Source organism: Lynx rufus, unplaced genomic scaffold (assembly GCF_022079265.1).
Source record: "Lynx rufus isolate CCGP_SWC_20201006 ecotype Redwood Valley unplaced genomic scaffold, mLynRuf1.p SCAF_5, whole genome shotgun sequence".
In the NCBI taxonomy this organism is placed as follows: Eukaryota; Metazoa; Chordata; class Mammalia; order Carnivora; family Felidae; genus Lynx; species Lynx rufus.
The window spans coordinates 145,433,284-145,457,415 of NW_025814867.1; the positions used below are offsets into that span (position 1 = coordinate 145,433,284).

A 24,132-nucleotide genomic window follows, 5' to 3' on the forward strand; every position below is an offset into this window, starting at 1 on the left:
CTACAACCACAATAAAATGTAGGTGTGAATGTTAACACCACACACACTGGGTAAAAATACCACAGTGTGGACTAGAGAAAACACACATCAGACTTAAACACGCTGGCCTCTCCCACCAGGGTGCCTTGAAGACACTCCAGTCTTCAACGTGCCTGTTGCTCTGTGTCCCTTCCACCTGAAGACCTGTGTAGGTCCCTCATTCCAGACCATTCGACCCTGCCCCACCGTGCTCCCCTCATCCCCCAATTACCTGGCCAAAGAAGGAAGGCCTGGCACCTGCCTCATGTCACTTAATTCTTGCCCTCAATTCATAGCTGCCTCCTCTTCTAAGAGAGGACCTTGCAGGGGTTTAGGGAAAGGCTCAACAGTCGAGAGGATACCCCTCCCCATTGTGTGGGTGGACAGTGCAGGACAGCTCAGCCTAAGATGATCCAGACACAATGGGGGCACGGGCGACATAGTGGGGCCACAGGCAGGGGGTCATTCCGACAGGGTCAGAAAGCCGAGATTCTCAGGGTCTGAGCTCAAGGGCGCTAAAGGGAACGTGACTCTCCAACACCACGATCTGTCTCTTAATATGATCAATTTAATTTTTCAAGTAATCACTGCAAATTCCTGTAAATCCACCCAATTAAATACACAGTGAAAAGGTATCTTAAGGAACTTTATCAAGAAGTATGGTCATTAGGGTGGTTCATGCATTCATCAGCTAAGTGGTCCTTTCCTAAGGACTGCTTTTTTCAATTTATTAGCCTGCTTAAACTTATAACTACATGTGTACATTGAAAAAAAAATGTCAAACTCCTGGCTTTGATAGTTTACTCTAATTATTTAAGAGGCAACCATCAGGGGACACTAGGTGAAGGGTATACTTTCAGTATATGAGTTCCTCTGAACCTGTGATTATTTCCAAATTGAAAAAACAAAGCCTTACCTGAAATACTGTGGTTAAACAAAATTTTTGTTTAAAAGTGAGAGTTCTGCAAAATGAAACTTTAAAAATTTTTTTTAACGTTTATTTATTTTTGAGAGAGACAGAGACAGAATGCGAGTGGGTTAGGGGCAGAGAGAGAGGGAGACACAGAATGCGAAGCAGGCTCCAGGCTCCGAGCTGTCGGCACAGAGCCCGACGCGGGGCTCGAACTTGTGAACTGTGAGATCGTGACCTGAGCTGAAGTTGGACGCTCAACTGACTGAGCCACCCAGGCACCCCTAAAATCTGCTTTACAGCTGAAAGCCATCAAAAACATTCTAATATAAGTTTCCACAAATTAGGCAATAAGAAATAAGCATGCACTGAGCATCATCTAGCATCTATTATTAGGAAATACAAAGCAAATACAGACCAATGGTCTAAAATGAGGTTGAACTGAGAGGTAGAGTTGAGTGGCAATGCGTTTCTGTCTTAATAAATAAAGTCGTGTGCAAAACTGAGTTGCCATCGTCTGGTGCCAGCCGAGGTTCAGATGCAATATGGCACCAGGAAGGACCCTTCCCTCGCTGATAAAAACTAAAAACTTGGGACCAAAGGAAAAAAGCAAGTACCCAAAGACTGCAAAGTGTAAGCAAAAGCAAGCGGACTGGGGAAGGGAGTCAAAACCTGAAGAGGCCGCGCACACGGGAGTGAGTTTCCTGGTTTTCTCTCCCAGCCTTGCCCGGAAGGCGTGCACCCAGCATACCCAGACACAGGCGAAGCAAAAATTCTCAGGACACGCCCGGCTGTTCTGGCCAGAGAACCAAGGTAAGTGGTCCCTGAAACCAAAGGAGTGAGGGGGATCTCAGAGAACAGAGAGGCAGAGAAGCAAACCCACTCACGCCGCGTATAAACGCACATGAGTTCCGGGCTCACCCCTCAGACTCACATGCCTCGGACTGACCCAAAGCAAGACGGCAAAGGCTTTGAGAACTGAATTATGATACAAACCACAGCCCACGTCCCAGACGAGCCAGTGGCACGTGTGGGGGACAAGTGAGACCAAAGTGACACTGGAGCCACCACCCACCAAAGGGGAGGCGGAACTTGTAATCTGAACCTAGCCAGGCTGATTACCTGCCAAAACAGTGAAAAAAGAAAGACCAACATTTTCCGGGTGATTTTAACAGGACTTAGGGTCTCCCGATATAATACTTAAAATGTCCACGATGTATTCCAAAGAACCAAGAAAAGCTAACCAATTCTCAAGAGAAAAGACAATCCATAGATGTCAATGTTCAAGTGACCCAGATGTTGGCATAACAAACAAAGACTGTTAAGGCCGCTGTTACATGGTTGAAACTGCAGCCCAATGTGTTCTGAGACTCCCACGCTAGGAAATGTATGCAAAGCACACCCAAAGTGATCAACGGAGTGAGGAAAAATGCGTCGAGGTTAAAATGTTTTTCTTCTGAAATCTCCTCTCCAAAAAAATTAAATGAAATAAAGCAGCTAGTCTAACTGTGCTCCCTGAGTAAAGGTAAGCACTCTTGAAATAAATCAAGTCCTCAATTGCTTGCAGTGTCTACACAAAATCATTATGAACATAACTACTGTATACGAGCAGAGGAACAGAACACAAAAAAGAAAGGTAAAACGTATTATGATCCAAGAGAGAACACGCAAGCTGCGTCTTTAATCACGCTGATGTTACGTTGTCCCCCGTACTGCATGAGAAAACATTCCAATTAACAGAAAATCACCCCATGGCCAAGGTCTCTGGGCAGAGAGGAACAAAGAAAAATATTCCTGTAACTTTACATTGTTCAGAGGAAAAAGGGGGAGAGGGGCGCCTCGGTGGCTCAGTTGGTTAAGCATCCAACTTCAGCTCAGGTCATGATCTCGTGGTCTGTGAGTTCGAGCCCCGCATCGGGTTCTGCACTGACAGCTCAGAACCTGGAGCCTGCTTTGCATTCTGTGCCTCCCTCTCTCTCTGCCCATCCCCTACTCTCACTGTCTCTCTCTCTCTAAAAAAGAAATAAACATTAAAAAATTAAAAAAAAAAAGAAAAAGAAAAAGAAAAAGGGGGAGAGAAAGAAGAAGATACAATGGAAACCAGAAGTAACCTCATCACCTTGAGGACTAAGGAGCCTGGAATAATATTTTTATGGTACGGCCTGTCAGAGTCCCTAGATGAGTCAAGCGATTCAAGCGGTACCTCAAACACACAGCAGAATGGCCCAGCCCTTTCCCTGAACAATGGGAAGGCTCCGAGTGGTCAAAGCCCAGTCTTGTGCGTCAGCCTGCCAAGGTTTGTCCTGTTCAGAAGTAGACAATCAAAAAAGAGAATTCTACTGCTGTTGCGGTGGAACATCCCTGGAGCAAAACCCTTCTTATTCTCAGGAAGCAAAACTTACATTTGCGAAGCGCATCCAAGAAACTGGCTTTGAGCAGGTTAAAATTTTCTTTAAGAATATTAACAGTATTTCACTTTCTTAGGGCGCCTGGGCGGCTCAGGCGTTTAAGCGTCCAACTCTTGATTTCAGCTCAGGTCACGATCTCGCGGTTCATGAGTTCGAGCCCCCAAGTCGGGCTCCACACTGAGGGTGCAGAGTCCGTTGGAATTCTCTCTCTCTCCCTCTCTCTATCTGCCCCTCCCCTGCACACACCTGCATGCGCATACTTCTCAAAATAAACAAACTTAAAAAAATAATAATAATAATAATATTTCACTTTCTCACACACACGTGAGCACACACACTGGCAACTATTCTGGATAGAGCGATTAGGGGAAATTTTAATTTCCGAAAGTTATATTTTTTGGATTTTCTAAAGTTTCTACACTAACCCTGGAGTTCATTTTAAGGAAAGAAAAATAAGTAAAACATGTTAACATGTTGTAAGTCCCTGGGTTTTTTGGATAATTGAAGAGAGTGAGGATGTGGGCACTACATTGACAGCTACAACAAACGACACCAAACCCAAACTCAAAACAGATGGCTGGGGAAATTACCAGAACACCATCTAGCTTGGACTTAATCACGCTTTCCCTACATTCCAACAGCACTCGGCTTGACCTGTTCACGTGGCGTCTGCGATGTGGTTATTTGTACACTGATGTGCTGCTCTTGCTTTTTATGTATCCCCTTCCCATTTTATTGTAATTCCCCAGTGGCAGGGACCATGCTCTACCCATCCATGTCATTACTCATTAACACAGCTCTCTTCACTGGGAGTGGTCGCCGTGCAGCCCAACTCGTAACAAGGGTACTTCAAATATAACAACTGTTAGAGCTCACGAGTGGGCTCGAGATGACCCAATTCGAATCAGATTCAAGTCAGAAGGCAACTATGAAAGCCAGGTTTCTCTGTCATTTGGCAAGGACATCGTGAAATCCAAGCATAAGGCATTTAATGATGTATGTAAATTATAATTATTAATAATACAATTTTTTCACTCCCCTGAGGTATTTAAAAACTTATTAAAATAAACATAATGATCACCCTTCTATGACTTGAAAACAGACCTCCACATTTGCCGGAGAAAGGATGAAATGTATTTATTTCAAAGTTAAATTTGAAGCGAAAATCACAAGACAACAGATTGCAAATTTAAAATTAGCTTCTGGTGGGAGGTCTTTGGTTTCAAGCCTGTTTTTTCTCTCCTGGAGGCTGAGCTTGAAGACAGGGGTTGGGGGGGGGGGGGGGGTGAGGTGGGGGGGGGGGGAGAAGCTAAGATTACACGGAGACAAAGTTCTGAAAGTTTCTGCTCAATCTTTACAAACCCATGAAAAATGCTTTTGCCAAGTCACACGCGAGCACCCCTAACATGAGAGACTAAACAGGAAAGTTTTGCAACAAATAAAAGATGATCTTTGATTTAGGAAGATTATTATTTTGACTGTATTTATTTTGCTTTTTAAAGATTATCCAAACCACAAACAAAATATATCATTGTTTTGAATTTAAGATTTTGCAGCTAGGTTTGTCTTTTTCAAACATATTTCAAACATAATTCAAAAATAATCAGGGATAAATTTAAAAGACCCCGAGGGCAATTCACAGGGTGAGAAAAGATTTCATAGGTACCAGGCTTTTTCTTTTCTTTTTCTTTCTTTTTTTTTTTAAGCTTTAATGCTAATGCTTTTGAATTCTTAGATGGGTGTAACCCTAATCCAAAGAAGTGGTTCCAAATTCTTTTTCCCATGAGCTCCATGCAAGACAGCAATTCCAATTATGCTAAAACATATCTGTCCCTCCCCCCTCCCAACCCCACCTTTGAAGCATTTCCATTAATTCATGCAGATACATATACAGGCTCGAAAATACATATACAAACCTACCTTCCAAGGCAACAGTGGTTCCCAGCCCAACGTGCCCCAAGAGCACTGTGGCATTTAGATACTGAGATTGGAAATGGCCAGGATAAACAGTGACAGGGGCTGGGGCAAGGTATCAGCACCTGTCCCTCGCGAAGGCCGTCATGGTCTCATCTGAGTCTATGAGGAGGTGCCAAAATCCTGGAGAGGACCAAGAAGAGAAAGGAAATGGTCAGCCAGAACACAGAAAGTGGGCCTTTTTTTTTTTATGGCGCCCATTTTTCTCAATTCTCCAACATCCATCTTGTGTGCAATACCCCACCCCAAATCACACAGTGCAACAGTTGGCCACAGGTACAAAGTGACAGGCATAATCAGATAAATAAGTATGAGTGTGTTTATACTGACGGAAAGAAACAGTCCCACGAGCTACGTTATCATTTTCCCCTATTTCTGTGGACGAAAGTCTCCGATGACAGAAACAGGTTACGTCGGATGATTTCCAGGGCTCTTCTTCCTCTCCACAAGGTCTCAAGGGACAGACACACATACAAGGAAACAAGGGAGTCTTAGCTATTACCAAAGCAGGGCTATATTTATAATGAAGGTTGAAGAAAATGTTAAAAGGCAGGAAAACCAAAGACCTAATTAAATACACAGACCTCGTGGCTTACATGTTTGCAGCTGGCAAACTTCAGAGACCACTCATGAAGAATATGTACAGAAAAGAACTTAGCAAAATATCTAAACTGTTATTTAACACAGAAGAGAAATTGACAAGGATAACTCCACGAACGTGCAGTTTGGATGGTTTTCCGGCAGCTACTGAGTAAGAAAGGAAGAGAGACTGCGGGTTCCCTGGGGTGGCTGCACCTCACCACTGTCCTCCTGGGCACCCATCTGTGGGGCAGCCTGCTGCAGCCACCCATTGCTGGTGTTTTCAGCAAGGCGAGAACACGAGGCGCCAAACGCTTAGAGCACGAACGTGGAGAAAACTGCCTATTTTGTGGAAGGCAACCCCACAGGGGCAGCCAATAAATAAATGCACACATCCACAGAGAACAGTAAGTAAAGTTGCGGTTGCTTCCTTATCTTGGAAACCGGGCTATTGAACCTGAAGTTGGTGACTCACGCTTGCAAGAAAGGGAGCACTCGGCCTCGGCAACACCCCATTATTAGCCTACAATACATGCCCTTTCCATAATACCCCCATCGCTGGCTTGTTCTCACTCTTCCCCTAGGCATCCTCCTGAAGCTGTTCACTGCAAATTTTCCAATTTTCAAAGCAGTTCCCGAATTGCTTAGGAACTGGCAGAAATTAATAAGCAACAGCCCATTTATATTGAAATGGACTCATTACGGTGCCAGCTGCCAATAATTTGCAAGGCTGGATTCTTGCTGGCAAACGGGGCCTGTGGGCGGCTGCCCTTTCCACCTGCACAACAGAAGCTGATAATGCATTTTTTAAACACTTTTTTAAAAAGTACACATTTTATCTACCAGAACGAAAACTTTATCTATATCCTTGTAATTCCTGAGTAGAAGAAAGATTATGGGGAAGAAGATGAAAGTTACAGAGCATTATTTATAAAACATGCAGGAGGAGTGCCTGGGTGGCTCAATCAGTCGAGCATCTGACTTTAGCTCAGGTCTTGATCTCACAGTTGGTGAGTTCGAGCCCCACGTCGGGATCTCTGCTGTTAGCGCAAAGCCTGCTTTGGATCCTCTGTCCCCCCTCTCTCTCTGCCCTTCTCCCAACGTGCTCACTCTCTCTCTCTTTCAAAAATAAATATTTTAAAAAGAAAATAAATAAAACATGGAGGAAAACAAAATTGAGTTGTATCTGGTATCATTTTTGCCTGATCTTGGTGGGAAAAAAAATTTTTACCTGAGACCCAGGGTGCAGAATTGACCTATGACGTGGACTAACGAAGAGCCTCACGTTTGTTCTTTTGCAATCAGCAGATATGCTATGGCTGCAACGTGCCAAAAGGCACCCACTTTGCCTACTGTGAGTTAGCTCCACCACGGCCTTGAGATTGTGCGCCATGGCACCTTGAGAACTATTAGTCCTCTGAGTTTTCTTCAAGAACCGCAAAGAATTCAGTTTCAATGGAAGGCAGCAATGCACCAAGCTCAGCGCTGGGGGGTTTTGAGCCTGAGTCCTTGCCGCATGCATCAGGTCAAATCTTGGCTTCACCATTTACTTGCAGGGTGGTTTGGGGTAAACTGTAAATATCACCCCTCTACAAACAGAATGGCTCCCAGACCACTGGGTTATTACGAGCACTGAGTAAGATCACCTACGTGACATGACTAGCTTAGTGCCTACCCCTTGGTCAGTTTGCAGTAAACGTTAGCTATTATTCCACCGTTATTTAACATTTGTAAGCTGTAAAAATACTCGCTATAGAAGGCCACCGTTACAGGGACTTCCTTAAAACATGATGCCTAACTCACTGAAACTGGGCTCACAAGTCACCTTAAATCTGTTGCGAGGCAACAAGGGAATTGATTAATGCCGCCGGAAGATGTGATCTACTCGATCTGTCACAGCGCACGCACCGCACTGACTCAATCTGGCAGCACCAGCGGCCCGTTGACGTTACGCTGATGGGACGTGAACGCGGAATGTACCACGTTTTTCAGTCTCGTTCTAATTCATCGTCAACTCACATAGTCAGTTTCTGTGTCAGGTGTCAACCAGTTTCCACAGGGAAGTGCATGTGCTGGAGGTGGGGAAGGAATTACCAGAAGGAATCTCAGGCTTCATCTACCTGCAAAAATAGACAGGGCTGAGGGGTCCCGCTGCTCCCACCTTCCCGTCTGATGGGAGCTAACAATATGACGGGTGTCAGAAATAGTGTGTCCATGACAGTTAATCGATATCTTTTCCTAAAAAGTCTGCCCGGCCGGAACTCTTCTTTTTCACCTTCAAAAAACACTCATAAGGGGCAGCCTGTCGTTTTTTAAGTCCTTACAAGTTCCAGACACCAAAGTACAGAGAGAAAGGGGTACTGTATTTGCCCTCAAAGTATCCAAGCTCGTGTAGAAGGCTCTATTACGTATGTGACCTTGGGCAAGTATCCATCCTGAAACTCAACAGGGAAAATGTGAGATTATCTCCCTTACTTTCTGACCTACAAAGATTGTTAAAAGACAGAAATTAAAGAATCAACACAAAACATTACAGGAACTATAAAATGCTACATAAGTATGTTCACTCTTTTTTTTTAATCTTTTAAAAAAAATTTTTTACATTTATTTATTTTTGAGAGACAGAGCACAAGTGGGGGAGGGGCAGAGAGAGAAGGAGACACAGAATCCGAAGCAGGCTCCAGGCTCTGAACTGTCAGTGCAGAGCCCGATGTGGGGCTCAAACTCACAAACCATGAGACCATGACCCGAGCCGAAGCTGGACGCTCAACCGAGCCACCCATGCACCCCTAAGTATGTTCACTCTTAGGCTATTCATCATGACTTAGTGCCCAAAACGATTCCATGATTAGTGAATTAATGAGAATCAGGAAGTTTCCCCTCACCTTGAACCTTAAAAATAAGAAACAGAGGGAGGAGGGTTATAGAGATCTCGGATCAAAATTCTGAACAAGTCAGAATCCTGAATATTTATATGTAGTGAGCACCCCAAAAAATAACTTTTAGTATTCACTTAGTCTAAAAACCAGTACTGGATAGACGGATGGATGGATGGATGGATGGATGGATGACTCTGAGTCACTGAAAAATTTTACATGGTTCAGAAATTAAAGAAAATTCACTGGTCATCTTCTTTACTTATTTTTATACCATTACTTTATTCAACAAAGGACTCAGTAGTGTGTGACTTTCCAAGATACATGATCTAAACCAGAATAGAAGAAATTACTACAAGCCAACTCAAATTGGGAAAACATGGCACTTATAAAATTCACAATTCCAAATCAATTGCTCAGAAGAAGGATGAATGTTCTTGGTACTAAAATCAGACAGGAATTCCCACTGAGATCCTCTGAGGCCACTGTGATACGATAAGCAATGCCGTGGACCACATCCTTCCACATGGGCTCAGGGACACATTTCATACGGACGTTTCTTCTTTTTTTTTTTTTTTTTTTTTTAAATTTTTTTTTCAACGTTTATTTATTTTTGCGACAGAGAGAGACAGAGCATGAACAGGGGAGGGGCAGAGAGAGAGGGAGACACAGAATCGGAAACAGGCTCCAGGCTCTGAGCCATCAGCCCAGAGCCCGACGCGGGGCTCGAACTCACGGACCGCGAGATCGTGACCTGGCTGAAGTCGGATGCTTAACCGACTGCGCCACCCAGGCGCCCCCGGACGTTTCTTCTTGGTAGCCGATTAAAAAAGAAAATCACAACTCAGTGACAGAAGTTCTGAAGAAGCAGGACACTGCTGAAGAGCAGAGAGGCTGCATCCTCCCAGGAAATTTTCCTTAATCACTGTTTGCTCTCCACAGAGTGCTGAGGGGTGGTGAGCTTAAGGTAGGGTTCTCTGGCTCACGCCCAACTATCGCTGTGTCAAGCTATGACAACCATCCCCATCTGGCATGAGGGGAGGGTTCCACGAGGGGGGAGTCTGTTTGCCTTGTGTGAAAACGGACACTCCAGGCCCACCTTCCCCTCCCGGGAGAATCATGTGACCCCTAAGGGCAGAACCAGGATTCTTATCACAGAGGAACGAGCCATGACGGGGGCTCCAAACTCCTAGCGCATGAATGACATACATGGCTTCAGCCTGGCCACGTTTTCGAGACAGGTGAAAACAGGCACCCAAATCAGCTGAACAAAATCCCTGGAAGCTCCCATATCCAAACACTGCACTAGTTTCGAGCAATGCTATTTCCTAGTAGATCCAACTGTATCCTGAGGTAACTGAGGAAACATGTTCATAGAATCAGTATTTTTAAGCCAGCTATAAGTCAAGGAATCTCCGCTAAAATAATAACTTTAATTTTAGAACGGTGAATCTTTGGCAATACTTAACCAACAGATTCAGCTGGGACAGACATTACCATATTTCATAGGAGTAAAGTCAGTGTGTTTCAAAGTGAAGTAACATGTTCTACCCCAACTAAGCGCGATCTACCATTTATGGAATGCTTACTATCTGTCTGGCAGTGAGTCAGTGGCTTTAGGCCAAAATACTCTTCTAAGTTTCCCTCAGTTCTTGGTGTTTATTGTCTTGCAGCTACAGTTGGACACTGGTAACTGCCCATGCATACAACTCCAACATTGCATCATGCACTACAAAGCTCCCTCCCAGCTTCGTCCAAGGGTGTTTGGAAATCGTCAGTCCCAAGGGGCTGTGTTACACAGCTGGCCATCAAATCTCCCCAAATATCCCACAGCCCAGCCCAACAAGGGCTCAAATGGCACCCAGCTTACTGAAATGGACTTAACAACTTTTTCAGGACAGACCATGAGAACCACGTAATTTCTCAAAAATCTAAGTAGCATCATTCCCACTAGGAAGCCATGAAGCTCCTGAACACTTGAGAATTCCACCCAACATTCCCGGAGTAGTGACCATGTGATATCAGAGCCTGCTCAGCTCAATTTCAAGTTTGAGTCACGTCAAAAAAGCACATCCATGTCATTGCAAGAGGGAATAGAACATTTGATCTCCAAAGAAAATGGATGTGGACCACAGTTAACTGCTAATGCTGACATCTGTCCTTCAGCATTACACCACATTGTGGCTTAACTTCACAGGGTGTTCCCAGTACCCGGGAGAGGACAGGATTCTGTCGAAAGTGCTTCCATACCTCCCATGAGACCTAACAGACTGTACCATCTTAAACCGCACACAAGAATAATCCTCTCCAGAACACATCAATGCCTTAGATAGGAGAGATTTCAAATGACGTCTTTTCCAAAATCAAGTCACCCAGGTCTCTTTCCTTGAGCAGACCTGCCTCCCTTTCCCATTCCAGATGGAGAAGGCCTCCCCAGGCACAGGAAGAAGCCTCGTATCCCAAGCCACTGGGTGACATGGGCGTGGTGGGTTAGAGCAGTTCCTCTTTCACTGTCAAAGGCTACAGTTCCAGAAGGGGAATTTGGTTCTAGTTCTTTCTGGCTTTCCATGCCGCAGTGTGTAGCCTGGAGACAGGGGAGTCTCCACTCTGAAGGACACGGCCTTAGCTGAGAGGAGACTCTCAGACTAAGAACAGACACCTTCTCCAGGCCCTCCCAAGTGACCCAGCCCTCGAGAAAGGGCAAGCTGCCACTTCCATGCTGGTCTCCCACCCCTACAACCTGGCCTCTCCCTTCACCTGTTCTCTCGCCGAGCAGCCAGGAGGGACGTCTCTCAGCCCAAAATATAACTGAGATGTCATCGGGGTCAGAGCAGGATGTGGTCTTCCTGGCGATTTTATTCCATTTGCCACCACACAGACGCAACAGTCCCCTGACCTGGAGCTGCCTTTCCCACGCAGAATGGGAGGGCCACTCTGTGAGTCAGGGAAGAGCTCCCTGGGGGAGGCCGTGCACCCAAGCAGCCGGTGTGGCAACTGTGCCTGCCAGCAACGAGGACCAGGACCGCCTTCAACAGCATAGAAGAGACAGAAAACACCGCCAGCCTCTCTGGAGAGCTTATTGGGCTGGGGCACACCAAACTTGCACAGTTGGTCTCTCGTGCTTGAGCCTAAAGGGTCCATCAGAAAGAGTCACTCCCCACCCCCCCAGCTGGTACCCCTTCCTTGGCTCATCTCCTGCTGCTGGTGGTATTTGTCTTGGCAGAAGGCATGTATGAGACGGCAACATTCTCTAAGAGAAAATGGCCAAGGAGATTTTGGTAAACCAGATACTAAGGATGGAAAGGAAGGAAGAGAAGCTAAAAATACGAAGTGAGTGTGAATATTGGATTAACAACATAATTTAGTAACCAAAACTCAATGAGCAAGTATGACAGCTGGCAAATGTAGCTGCCCTACATAAAAAGTGACGGTGTAATGGGTCTTGTGCAATACCATTGGTAAGGGGATAGTAGGAACATCAATCCCGATACGTGTTTAGATGGCAATGTAGAATTTTAATCAAACACTAAGGAAAACATTTTAGTGCAGCAAAGAATCTTCTACTTCGATGTCGAGTAAAATAATTTTTTAACAAATTCTTAAAGGAATTCCTCCCAAAGATTTTCAAAATGGGGGTGATTCTTTTCCTATATAAGTCTTCATCTTCTAAAAAGGAAGAAATTAGGGCTCACTCCTAAAATCGAGTAACAAGACAAGGTTCGACAGACCTAGCATCCCAAGTCACTCCCAGGCTACTCAGCCCCAATGCTCCTTTACGCTTTCATTTTAAAGGAAAAACCAAACCAAAACCAAAACAAAACTTTTAAAATGACCTCAACCTTTTATTTGCAATTCACTTCCAAGTGTCTTGCAGTTATAAAATTAAGACTATAAGCTCCAGCAGGTAAAACACAGTTCCTTATTCCACTGGTCCTAAGAAACACATTTTTCACTTTGAACATTTCTGAAATTGAATGTTCCTTACAATCTCAATGGTGTAGTGTGGTTTAACTGGCACCATTTTCTTTCTTTCTTAGTGGTACATAAAATAGTGGTGTTTCCTACAATTGAGAGCATCTTTTGAAATAGAGCATATAGGGGCACCTGGGTGGCTCAGTTGGTTAAGTGTCTGACTTTGGCTCAGGTCATGATCTCTCAGTTCATGGGTTCAAGCCCCGCATCGGGCTCTGTGCTGACAGCTCAGAGCCTGGAGTCTGCTTCGGATTCCGTGTCTCCCTCTCTCTCTGTCCCTCCCCCACTCAAGAGCCTGCTCGCTCGCTCTTGCGCGCTCTCTCTCTCTCTCAAAAATAAATAAACATTAAAAAACTTTTTTGGAAATAGAGCATATAAAAATAGTTTTTAAATAGTTATGCTTATGGCTATCTGAAAACTGCTTGTGAATGGTTTGGAGAAGAGCTTATATAATTTTGCTGACTCCTACCAATAGTTAACCAACACTTATTGAGCACCTATTGTATGTCTGGGATGAGGAAACAGACCATTTCCTTATGATGCCCCAACTCTGAGAATACAAACAATGGTCACTTATCCACTTAGTAACAGGGCTGTAAAGGCTCATCTGGCATTAAGAGTGAATAAGAAGAAGAAACAGGTTAATTCTGCTAAGAGAAGCTGTCATTTGAACCTGGTCCTCACAGGCTAATAGGATTTGGCTCAGCTTGTGAGGATGGGAGGACATAAACAGGGACAGGAGGGGATCTGCAAAAAGAGAAGGGCAGAACTTTCCAGGAAAAGAGCAAAGGCCCTAAAGGATGAAAGCATTAGTCCAATGTTGTAGAGAGGCAGATGCACAGAAAGGATCTGGGGGCACCTGGATGGCTCAGTCGGTTAAGCATCCAACTCTTAATATTGGCTCAGGTCATGATCTCACAGTCGTGAGTTCAATCCCTGCATCAGGCTTTGCACTGACAGCGCAGGGCCTGCTTGGGATTCTGTCTCTCCCTCTCTCTGCCCCTCCCCCCCGAAAATAAATAAATAAACTTTAACAAAAAAAGGAGCTGGAGGTGATGAGGCTAAAAAGATGGGCTAGAGCTATGGATGCCACACAAAGGAATCAGACAGGATGCGGAGTAGAATATGTAATGGGACTTTATTAGCAGAGTTACATAATTGAACATGTTCTCCCAGCCCCCTGGGTAGCAGGGGAGAGAAGGTGGAGGCTTGTCACAAGGAGCCAATCAGGCAGTGTTTAGCTGGAGATAAAGTGACCTAAACTGGGCCAATGGAGAGCCTGAAGTAATAAGAAAGGCAGGTGGAGTCAACAGGACTTAGTAGCCACATACGTAACTGTGAGAAATGGGAAGGGAAGGAGAAAAAGAAGGAAAAGATGCTTCTGAAGTTTCTAGTTTGATAACTGACAGAGAAGGTGACAACAACACCTTCCACCACGAGGCCAAATAGAGCACCCAATTCCAAAGTGTTATCCTTGAGAGGTGGGGATTCATAATGATCCTACTAGAGATGCAATATCCGTTCCACACAAGGCCTCAGCACAGAGGAACACATTAGCATGGCATAGGAAGGAGGGAAGGGAGGGAGGGAGGAAAGAAGGGAGGGAGGGAAGGAAGGGAGGGAGGGAAGAAAGGAAGAAAGGGAGGGAATGAAGAGAGGGAAGGAGGAAGGGAAGAGAGAGAGAAAGAGAGGGAGGGAAGGAAGGAAGAGACAGAAGGAGGGAAGGAAGGGAGGAAGGGAGAGAGGAAGGGAAGGGAAGGGAAGGGAAGGGAAGGGAAGGGAAGGAAGGAAGGAAGGAAGGAAGGAAGCCCTGTCAAAAAGCTTGGATCAGGAAAGATTTATGGAGGCACAAATATTGGCCAATTCCACTGTATAATTATTAGAATTTTAAACACACACACACACACACACACACACAAAACCTCGGATGACCTGTGAGAGACCAGAAGTTTAAAACATGATCTCAACTACTCCTTCTACTGACTAAGCCAATCGCTATAATAACTGGCTTAAATAGCATCGATAATTTAACACAAAAATAAAAGTATGCTGCCTCAGGTTCGGTGCCACCAAGTTAAAATGTAAATCAGGTTTGAGTTCAGCCGCCCAAACTCTCTAAAACTCAGGATACCCACTGTGCCCCTGCCTCACCCTGAGACTGGGCTTATAATTCAAGTAAGACCACCGATTGCAAGGCGGATGCTCCAAAGCCATCCAGGTCGTAGTGAAGTGCATCTGGAATGCACAATGCACAAAGTAGTACACCAGACACTCCTTCCAACGCAGCATCTGAGGACAATGACTTCCCCTTCCATCAGTGAGTGAAATGAGAAGTGGACAGCGGACCTCGGGCAGAGTTCTGGTTTTGTCGGAAAAGCCTGGGAGCGTGGCACACGGCGATGGGTTCATGGAGATGGCCGGAAGGACGTGGACTAACTCCACAGCCACAAGCTGAACACAACCTCCCTGAACACCCATTCTCCTTAAATGAAGAGGAGGGTCTGGAAGTTTCTATGCTCCGTATACTTGAAAAGAAGTCCATGTGTCTTCAACCTGCTTAAGTTACAGTGTGGAAGTGGCATAATGAGAACCATCATGAGATTCTCTTTCCAGCAAATACATGATTCAAATCAAGGCAAAAAGTGCCAGGGAGCTTGGCCCCAGAAACACAAGACGGAATAACCGATTCTTACTTTAAACGCTGGTGCAAGATCTTTTGGGCTGAATAACGACCAACATTCATCCTAACTGAATTAAAAATTGGGAGGGAAATGAAAAGCACATGAGGTGGCTGCAGACTGGGTTTTTAAAAAGTAGAAGGGGAAAAAAAAAAAAAAATCACATGACTTTTTTATGACTACTCCCTGTAGTCAAAAGAGGATAATCAGCCTCTCTCACATAAAGACAGTTCCTGGGAAACCATGGGAACGTGTCTGAAACAGTGATACATCAAAGTTCCCGTGCAGAAAAACTGATACAGAACATCGCGAAGCAAATCTGTTTCTTGTATGACGGCAACTAGCTTAGAAAGCTTGACATTCATTGCCAAGTAATATCTATGAGACCACACACAACGCAAGTGAAAAGGACACCAGCCTGCCTTCTAAGAACTAATGAGGTACTCCTGTCCAGGGCACTAGTGTGCAAATGGTTTTTATGGGCATCCTCATTCAATAAAATAGTTCGGAGCATACCCCCCTTCAAACAGTGTGACTGTGCATCATTACTCATCTAATTAGCGTACAAATTGCATACATGAGCTGTTGTTCAAATAAATTATGCACATTTTAAATTTCTGTGTATGTTTATAATGTGCATAATTCATGTGAGCCAAACAGAAATACACAAACATGTAAATGCACAAGATAGAAAGAAAATATTAATTCTGAAATTTCCTTCTCGCGCCCTACTGAAATCATCTCGCACATCCATCTGACACGGACGGACGGCTACGGTTACGGTGCAGAGGAAGCTGATCTGGAAACTAAGACAAAATAAGAAGAGAAGCTCACAGGAATGCCTCCTTCCCCGGCCGCATGACCCCAGCAGGAACAAAACCACCCAGGGTACCTACTCCTTCTCCTCCCCCTTCTGTCTGTCTTGTTTCACCTAAGACAGGCTTTCCATTTCTTCCAGGGGCATAACTGACAGGTGGGGTCTACGGGTTGCAAAAGAACTCTCTAGCAGCAGATATAAGGTCATCGTGATTTAAAAGAAAAGGAAAAAGAAAAAGAAAAAAAAAGAAACTATCCCCAAATCTGTTCCTAATTTTTGTTTTCTAAGCCTATGTGACAAATTCCTCAGTTTCCCCATCTGTACCCTCTAAATTTTACCTATATCTCAGCCTTCTTATGAAGCAACATCACAGCACTGTCAAGATCTCCCAGAATCTTCAGGAACCTATCACCAGGTTTGGAAACGTGCTGAAAACTTTAGGCTGCTCTGAAGTTCCTCTGCTGATAGGCCTAGGTCTCACGAGGGGCCGTTAAATTGTGCTTTTTGCCATCAAGATATCAGTCCTTTTACCAATACTCAATAAAACAATGCCATATGTAGCAAAAGAAAACGCTATAGGAAGAGGGACTCATTTTTGCAACTTCCTCCTCTCCACCCACCACAAGACAATGACTGGCCAAGAGGCAATAAGCAAAAACAAGTTTCCAACGACGGTTGCATTTTTTGGTGTGGGGAATCCAAAACGCAGCCAGGCTAAGTAGCCAAGAAATATCAGTCAAATGGTCTGGAAGAAAAAAGGCCAACAACAACAACAACGCACAAAGAAAAATCATTTTTGAAATATTTTTGAACAAAACTTTGGTCCTCCTAGGTGGGAAGAAAAGGTTTCGTCTTCTGGAAGAAATCCTCATTCTGTCTGGCCAGCTCCCCATCCAGACAACCACTGGCAACTGAAGGAGCTCTCACTGAAGAGTTCCAATGGCCATGGCCTCCCGGCAGCATCTGCCCCCTCCCGCAACAGCACAGGATTCCTTCCTTTGGATTCCACGCACTTCGCCAATTTGTCCCTGACCCCGACCTGCCCACAGCCTCCTACCAAATTCTCCAGACGGAAAACTTTTCTACTTAACGGACTCCCTTCCTTCCACCCTCTCAACTATCTGAATCTCAGTCTTCAGCACAAATCCGTCTTTGGAACCCCCTTCTGGACACCTCCATGGGGCTAACCAGTGATAGTTCAAATTTGACGCACTATTTAGGGTCAACACCTCCCACACGTACGATTCCTCCCAGGAGGCAGCAAGATTTGTCAATGTAACACAGACTTTGGGATCAGTCAGATCTAATCTTCACCTGCCATCGAATGTCTCTGTGACCTTGAGCCGGTCCCCTAACATTCCTATAGATCACTTTCTCCATCTACCCAATGGGAAATTTGCCTTGAGGGTTTGTACTGAGAATTAAGTGAGGCAATGTATGTGCAAACAGTCTTCCTTAGTACTGCATCGTGGTTTCCATGAACGTTAATTTCTTCCTTTCCATCTTCTCCCTCTTCCCCTCTTCTTCCTCCAAGGTCCCTGAAGTATTCTCTATACCCTGCCCCTTTGTATTCGATCCTTCAGTTCAGGTCTCCTTGCCTTGAATCCCCATCACTAACATCCCTCTCTGCTGCTCACTCATCACTGCAAAACCAAACCAATGCATATATTCAATGTGCATTTAATATCCTTACAGAATGTAGCCACTGGAATCCCTGCTCTGCTACCTGACATACAAACACCCTGGCATAGCCAGCAGAGAGAAGAGCCATAGGGACAAAGGGGCATCTTTCTGAAGAGTCACTTTTACTCAAAGATTTACTCAGGAGGTGAGGGCGCCTGGGTGACTCGGTCGGTTAAGCATCCGACTTCGGCTCAGGTCATGATCTCACAATTCGTGGGTTCCAGACCCACGTCGGGCCCTGTGCTGACAGCTCAGAGCCTGGAGCCTGCTTCAGATTCTGTGTCTCCCTCTCTCTCTGCCCCTCCCCCACTCACATTCTGCGTGTCTCTCTCCCTCTCTCTCTCAAAAACAAATAAACGTTAAAAAACATTTTTTTTTTTTAATAAAAAGAGAAGATTTACTAGGAGGTTAGTGAGAGCAGAGAAGTTGGGGCCAATTGACAATGGAATAAACTTTTCAATGTGTATGATTTTTTAAGGTGAAATACCCATCTTTTTCCCAAAATAAAATGGCACATGGAGTGGTTGAAAGTTAACTCTCTTTTTATGGGGGTGTGTTTTATTGGAAAATTGTGCAAAGCTCTGGGCTTCGAAGATTTGCTTTACCACTTTCCTCCTCTGCATCCCCATAGTTATCAGTTAGTAGAACACTTGTCTTAATCCCTCTCTTCTAGGAGGATCGCAAGGTCCTTGAGGGAAGGGATTACAGCTTATCACTTTTTGACATGGTGTTCCATGACACATGTCCTCTGTGTGAGGCAGGGTTCTCCAGAGGAAGAGAACCAACAAGGTGTGGATGGATGGATCGGTGGATGGAGAGACAGATATTTTAAGGAATTGGTTCGTGCAACTGTAGGGGCTCATAAGCTCACAATCTGAGGGGCAGATCGGCAGGCAAGAGACCCAAGAAAGAGATGATACTGTTGTCTTGAATCCAAAAGCATCTGGAGGTAGAATCCCTTCCTTCCAGAAGGCTTGAGTCTTTACTCTTACAGGCCTTCAAGTGATTAGATGAAGCCCATCCACATTATGGAGGATAATCCACTTTATTCAATGCCTACTGATTTAAACGCCAACCATATTGAAAAATTACCTCACAGTCACATCTAAACTGGTTTAACTGTTTGACCAAACAACTGGGCACCATAATCTAGCCAAGTTCACATATAAAATTAACCACCACATGCCTTAACAGACTTTTTCTCCAGCACCTAGTAATGGCACCACGTGTGGCCAAAGGAACAAAAGAATTAAACCAAAAGAATAAAAATAATTTCCCCCCACAAATGTTTATTGTAGAATAGGCAGCAGGCACTCTTGACTGATCCACCAGATTTGAGCTCTGAAAAAAGGGCTACTTGGGCTGTTCCTGGTAGCCCCAAGCTGCAGGGCATGAAAGGATCACTGAGGACAGTGGTCTCACTTTCACGATGTCATCCTTGCCATATATTTAGAAGAACGTATATTTTTTAAAGATTTTAATTTTTTTATATTTATTTTTGAGAGAGAGAGAGAGAGACTAGTGCGAGCAGGGGAGGGGCAGAGAGAAAGGGAGGTACAGAATCTGAAGCAGGCTCCAGGCTCTGAGCTGTCAGCACAGAGCCTGACGTGGCCTCGAACCCATGAACCGTGAGGTCATGACTTGAGCCAAGGTCGGACGCTTAACCAACTGAGCCACCCAGGTGCCCCTAAAAGATTTGATTTTGGAGTAATCTCTATACCCAACGTGGGGCTAGAACTTGCAACCCCAAGATCAAGAGTCTCATGCTCTACCAACTGAGCCAGCCAGAGGCCCCTGTCATGTATTTCTAGATAACTGCATCCTTCTGAGGTTATGTCTCCTGGTAGCCCACATCATCAACAGTTATGGCACTCTTTTGCTTCAATACGGAAAATGGTATCAAAATATTATTTGCAAATTGGAAAACACAAATATACCAATCCCCACCCTTAAATCCTCCCCCCACCCCCCACCACATATACACAAATTATGGAGGTCCTGGGTACATAAGCTTCCCTGTGGTGACATTTCTGCTGTCGCCCTGGATCTGAAATTACCACCCTCTTCCACCCCTGAGCCAAGACTTCAAGCACAAAGCAGGGGAGGGGCGGGGGATGTCCCCAGCACGTCCTCAATTCTAATGCAGCTGGGCTTGAAGTTGAGCTTGAAAGCCCAGTGATGGGGAGGAGGGTCAGAATGATTGTTCAACACCCTCCTACGCCCTGCTCATGACTAATGCATCACACTGGGAAAGCAATTCCTCTCAGCTAGCTGGAACGGACAAGTCCACATTTAAACCAAACCAACCCTCGGAAAGCTCAGGCGTCACCACAGCCCTTCAGAGCCCTAAGTGTGCCCCTTTCTGAAAATACTCACCTTGAGAGAAAACAAGCTGAGAGATTTGGCTTGGGAGTCCTAATTCTGCTTTTCCGTAGGGCAGGAAGCTCTGATTTTCAAGGACCAAACGAAAGAACACACACAACCAGTAGGCAATGCATATTCCTCTTTGAGCGCCAGGATAACTGGACAACTTGGGGCAAATCACTCAATTTTTTCATGGCTTCAGATTCTTCCTCATTAAAATTTAGCAACATGGGGCGCGTGGTTGGCTCAGTCAGAGAAGTGTGCGACTCTTGATCTCAGGGTCCTAAGTTCAAGCTCCGCATTGGGTAAGGGTATTACTTAAATAAATAAAACTTAAAAAAAAATTCACCACCTAGTAAGCCCTTCCAAAATGTGGGCTTTGCAGAAGAGGGAGCTGCTGGGGTTGGGGGGATATACTGGGAGGGAAAAGGTATTGTGCCCATAATCAATGTAAGGATTTTGCTTTTCCACTAGTGATTTTCCATTCAAAATAGCATCCATGAGAAGGAGGGGATTAATCAAGTGTATTCATTAAATAGAGCACGATGATCAAAATAATATCAGCCTTCTGGTTCCGCCAATGTCTCACTCGAACAGGCACAGGGAAGTGGGGACTGTGTGCGGCCTCGACTAATGTTGGCACCAGGGTGCCAGCTCTAGAGCCACCTGTTTTGTTCTGTTTCTCTCACTCCATCCCCACACTCACAGGAACAGGCTGCCATCTGTGCTGTACCAGCTCGGCTCCGTTTTCCATAAAGGTAAATAAGATCATGACGTTTTCGTCTAAAAATTAAAAATGAAAAAATTCCTCCAAGTATTCCTTTCAGAGCTCAATCTCATTTCAACTCAACCTAATGCCATTTCAGTTGGTCCTAAGCACCTGCTCTTACATGCCTGGTTCAAGACTTTACAGGGATGCTACGATGGGGAAGGCTTCAGGCTCCTTCAACAGCCTTACGGATCTTGGGGACAGGGAGGTGGGGGGCGGGGGGATGAAACAGAAACCAAACAGTGCAGTCTTAGACCCCAAAACTAGGTGCCTACAATGAGCTCAGAGTACATGAAAAATGAAGGTGTGACTTAACAAAATTCTTTGCCAAGAGGATGTTCATGCCGCTAATGTCCTTTACAAAGAAATACATGCTCTTCACAGGGCAATGTAAAAAATACATACAGATTATGGTAATACACACAATAAGACAAGATGGCAGTTTAATGCAACTGTGATTTTTTTGAAGTTGAATGTTATGGTTACTGAGGGAAAAAAAGATGATGATGATTTTGGTCTCTTATTTTTTTTCCCTCTTTTTAATGTTTACTTATCTTGAGAGAGAGAGAGAGAGAGACAGCTCCCACACTGTCAGCACAGAACCTGACATGGGGCTCAATTCCATGAACCACCATGAGATCATGACCTGAGCTGAAATCAAATGCTTAACTGACTCAACCACCCAGGTCCCCCTTTGATGGTATCTTATTTAATCCATAATCAAAATACTGCTTAAATCCTTAGAAAAGGAAACATTTCTAATTGTGAGGGTTAATAATGGACATTTGGGAATAATTTTCCTATAAAATCATGGAATAGAGGAGAATATTCATTCTTTTTAAAAATACACATTTTCAAAGCCTTATTTGAATAAATAAGAACAGGTCATCTCATATTTTAGGTTATTTAATTTTGAAATGGATACTTTTCATCCTAAAAGTTAGAGACGATTTCCCCTGAAAGAAACCCAATACCAACAGCTGCCATTTTGAGACAAGAAAAAATGATGAAATATGAAATTTTTTAAATCCTGCTAATCATCTACATGACCAAGAGACAATATTTAGGTGTTGAAATTCACATCTCTTCCATTCCAAATACTGGCTTAAGAAGAAACAAAACACGGAGCACCTAACTGGCTGGCTCAGTCAGAAGAGCATGCAACTTTTTTTTAAGTTTGTTTATTTATTTTGAGAGAGAGAGGTGGGGAGAGGGAGGGGGGAGGGGCAGAGAGAGAAGGAGAGAGTGAATCCCAAGAAGACTGGCTACTGTCAGCACGGAGCCAGACATAGGGCTCAATTTCACAAATCTTGAGATCATGACCTGAGGTGAAATGGACACTTAATCGACTGAACCATCCAGGTGCCCCAAGCATGCAACTCTTGATCTCAGGGTCACGAATTCAAGCCCCATGTTGGGTGTAGAGATTACTTAAATAAAAAAGAAGAAGAAACAAAACATGTCCATTGTCAGGGGAAATCCCCAGGTCACTTGAGTTCTAATTTGCATACAGACCAGATTTTTTTTTTTAATGTTTATTAATGTATTTTTGAGAGACAGAGAGAGAGTGTGTATGTGAGTGGGGTAGGGGGGCAGAGAGAGAGGGAGAGAGAGAATCTCAAGCAACTGACATCGCAGAGCCCAACATGGGGCTCGATCCCACGAACCATGAGATCATGACCTGAGCCAAAACCACAAGTCAGATGTTTAACCAACTGAGCCACCCAGGCACCCCAGGATGGACTAGATTCTTGATCAGCTCTTCTTATAGGCACATCCATATTATGCCCTCTCCTCAAATCACGGGTAACTCCTATTCAGGGACATTCCAGAGGAACACCCCAGAAATACACGTACTCTTCTTTCGTCGTGCAATGTGTTAGGAGAATGGGGCCAGGAGTGAGTGAACTGAGAAAACAAATCAAATCAAATCAAAATCTTACATCATAACAAATGAGAGGATATACTTGAAGATATAATGCTAAGTGAAATAAGCCAGACAGAAAAGGACAAACATTGTACGATTCCACTTACACGAGGTCCCCTGAGTATCAGTGAGACAGAAAGTAGAATGGTGGTAGCCAGGGGCTAGGAGAGTGAGGGTTAGTGTTTAATGAGCCCAGAGTTCAGTTTGGGATGATGAAAATGGCTTAGATGGACGGTGGTGATGGCTGCACGACACTGTGAACGTACTCAATGCCAGTGAACTGTACACATAAAAATGGTCAAGGGGCACCTGGGTGGCTCAGTCGGTTGAGCGTCCGACTTCGGCTCAGGTCACGATCTCGCGGTTCGTGAGTTCGAGCCCCATGTCAGGCTCTGGGCTGATGGCTCAGAGCCTGGAGCCTGCTTCCGATTCTGTGTCTCCCTCTCTCTCTGCCCCTCCCCCGTTCATGCTCTGTCTCTCTCTGTCCCCAAAATAAATAAACGTTAAAAAAAAAGAGAAACAATTATTATTAAAAAAAAAAAATGGTCAAAATGGTCAATCGTATGTATGTTATAGCACAGTAAAAAAATTAGAGGGTATATTAAAAACTCCTATCTCCAGGCCACTTCAAAATTTGAAAAGCATCTCCATACACACTACATCATCTAATGATCACAGCAACCTGAAAGGGGAATATGTGTTTATTTCGGAGCCATTTGTAAGTGACAGGTCTACTGCCTAGACGATGGAACAAGTAGCTCGCCCATGATCCGCACTCAGGTCTATACTCTCCAACATGCGTTGTGCTCATTTCTCAACTCCACACCGTCTTCCAATGCTTGTACACATTCTGTAGAAACCCAGGAAACGTTCACAGGTGCCCCAAGAAGAACGCATTCCACGGTCAAAGTTGGGAACTCTAGCTCTCGTGGTGAAGAAATTGATTTCGCTTTATTTAACCAAGTGTTTCTGGGACTTTCTGAATCACGAAACCTTTTTTTGTGGAGTAGCTATCAATGGCCTGTGGGCAATAACCTTTGCACCCTATTACTGTGGGGAACCATCTAACAAAAATGTGCTCATTACTAGAAATTCTGTCTTCTTGCAGAATAAAGAGCCAAGTCATCAAGGTATTTACTTAATTGGCAGTTCCAAGC

The 24,132-nt window shown here is 44.5% G+C and overlaps 1 protein-coding gene across 3 annotated transcripts in view; it reads right to left on the reverse strand.

The window, feature by feature from the left end:
* The window catches only part of TIAM1 (TIAM Rac1 associated GEF 1), a 208,228-nt gene that overhangs the window by 143,245 nt on the left and 40,851 nt on the right, over positions 1-24,132 (reverse strand). For all 3 annotated transcript variants that reach the window (XM_047100050.1, XM_047100047.1, XM_047100048.1), the window contains exon 2: positions 5,257-5,433. The gene's annotated coding sequence lies outside the window, so the exon portion shown is untranslated. The remainder of the gene's footprint in view (positions 1-5,256; positions 5,434-24,132) is intronic.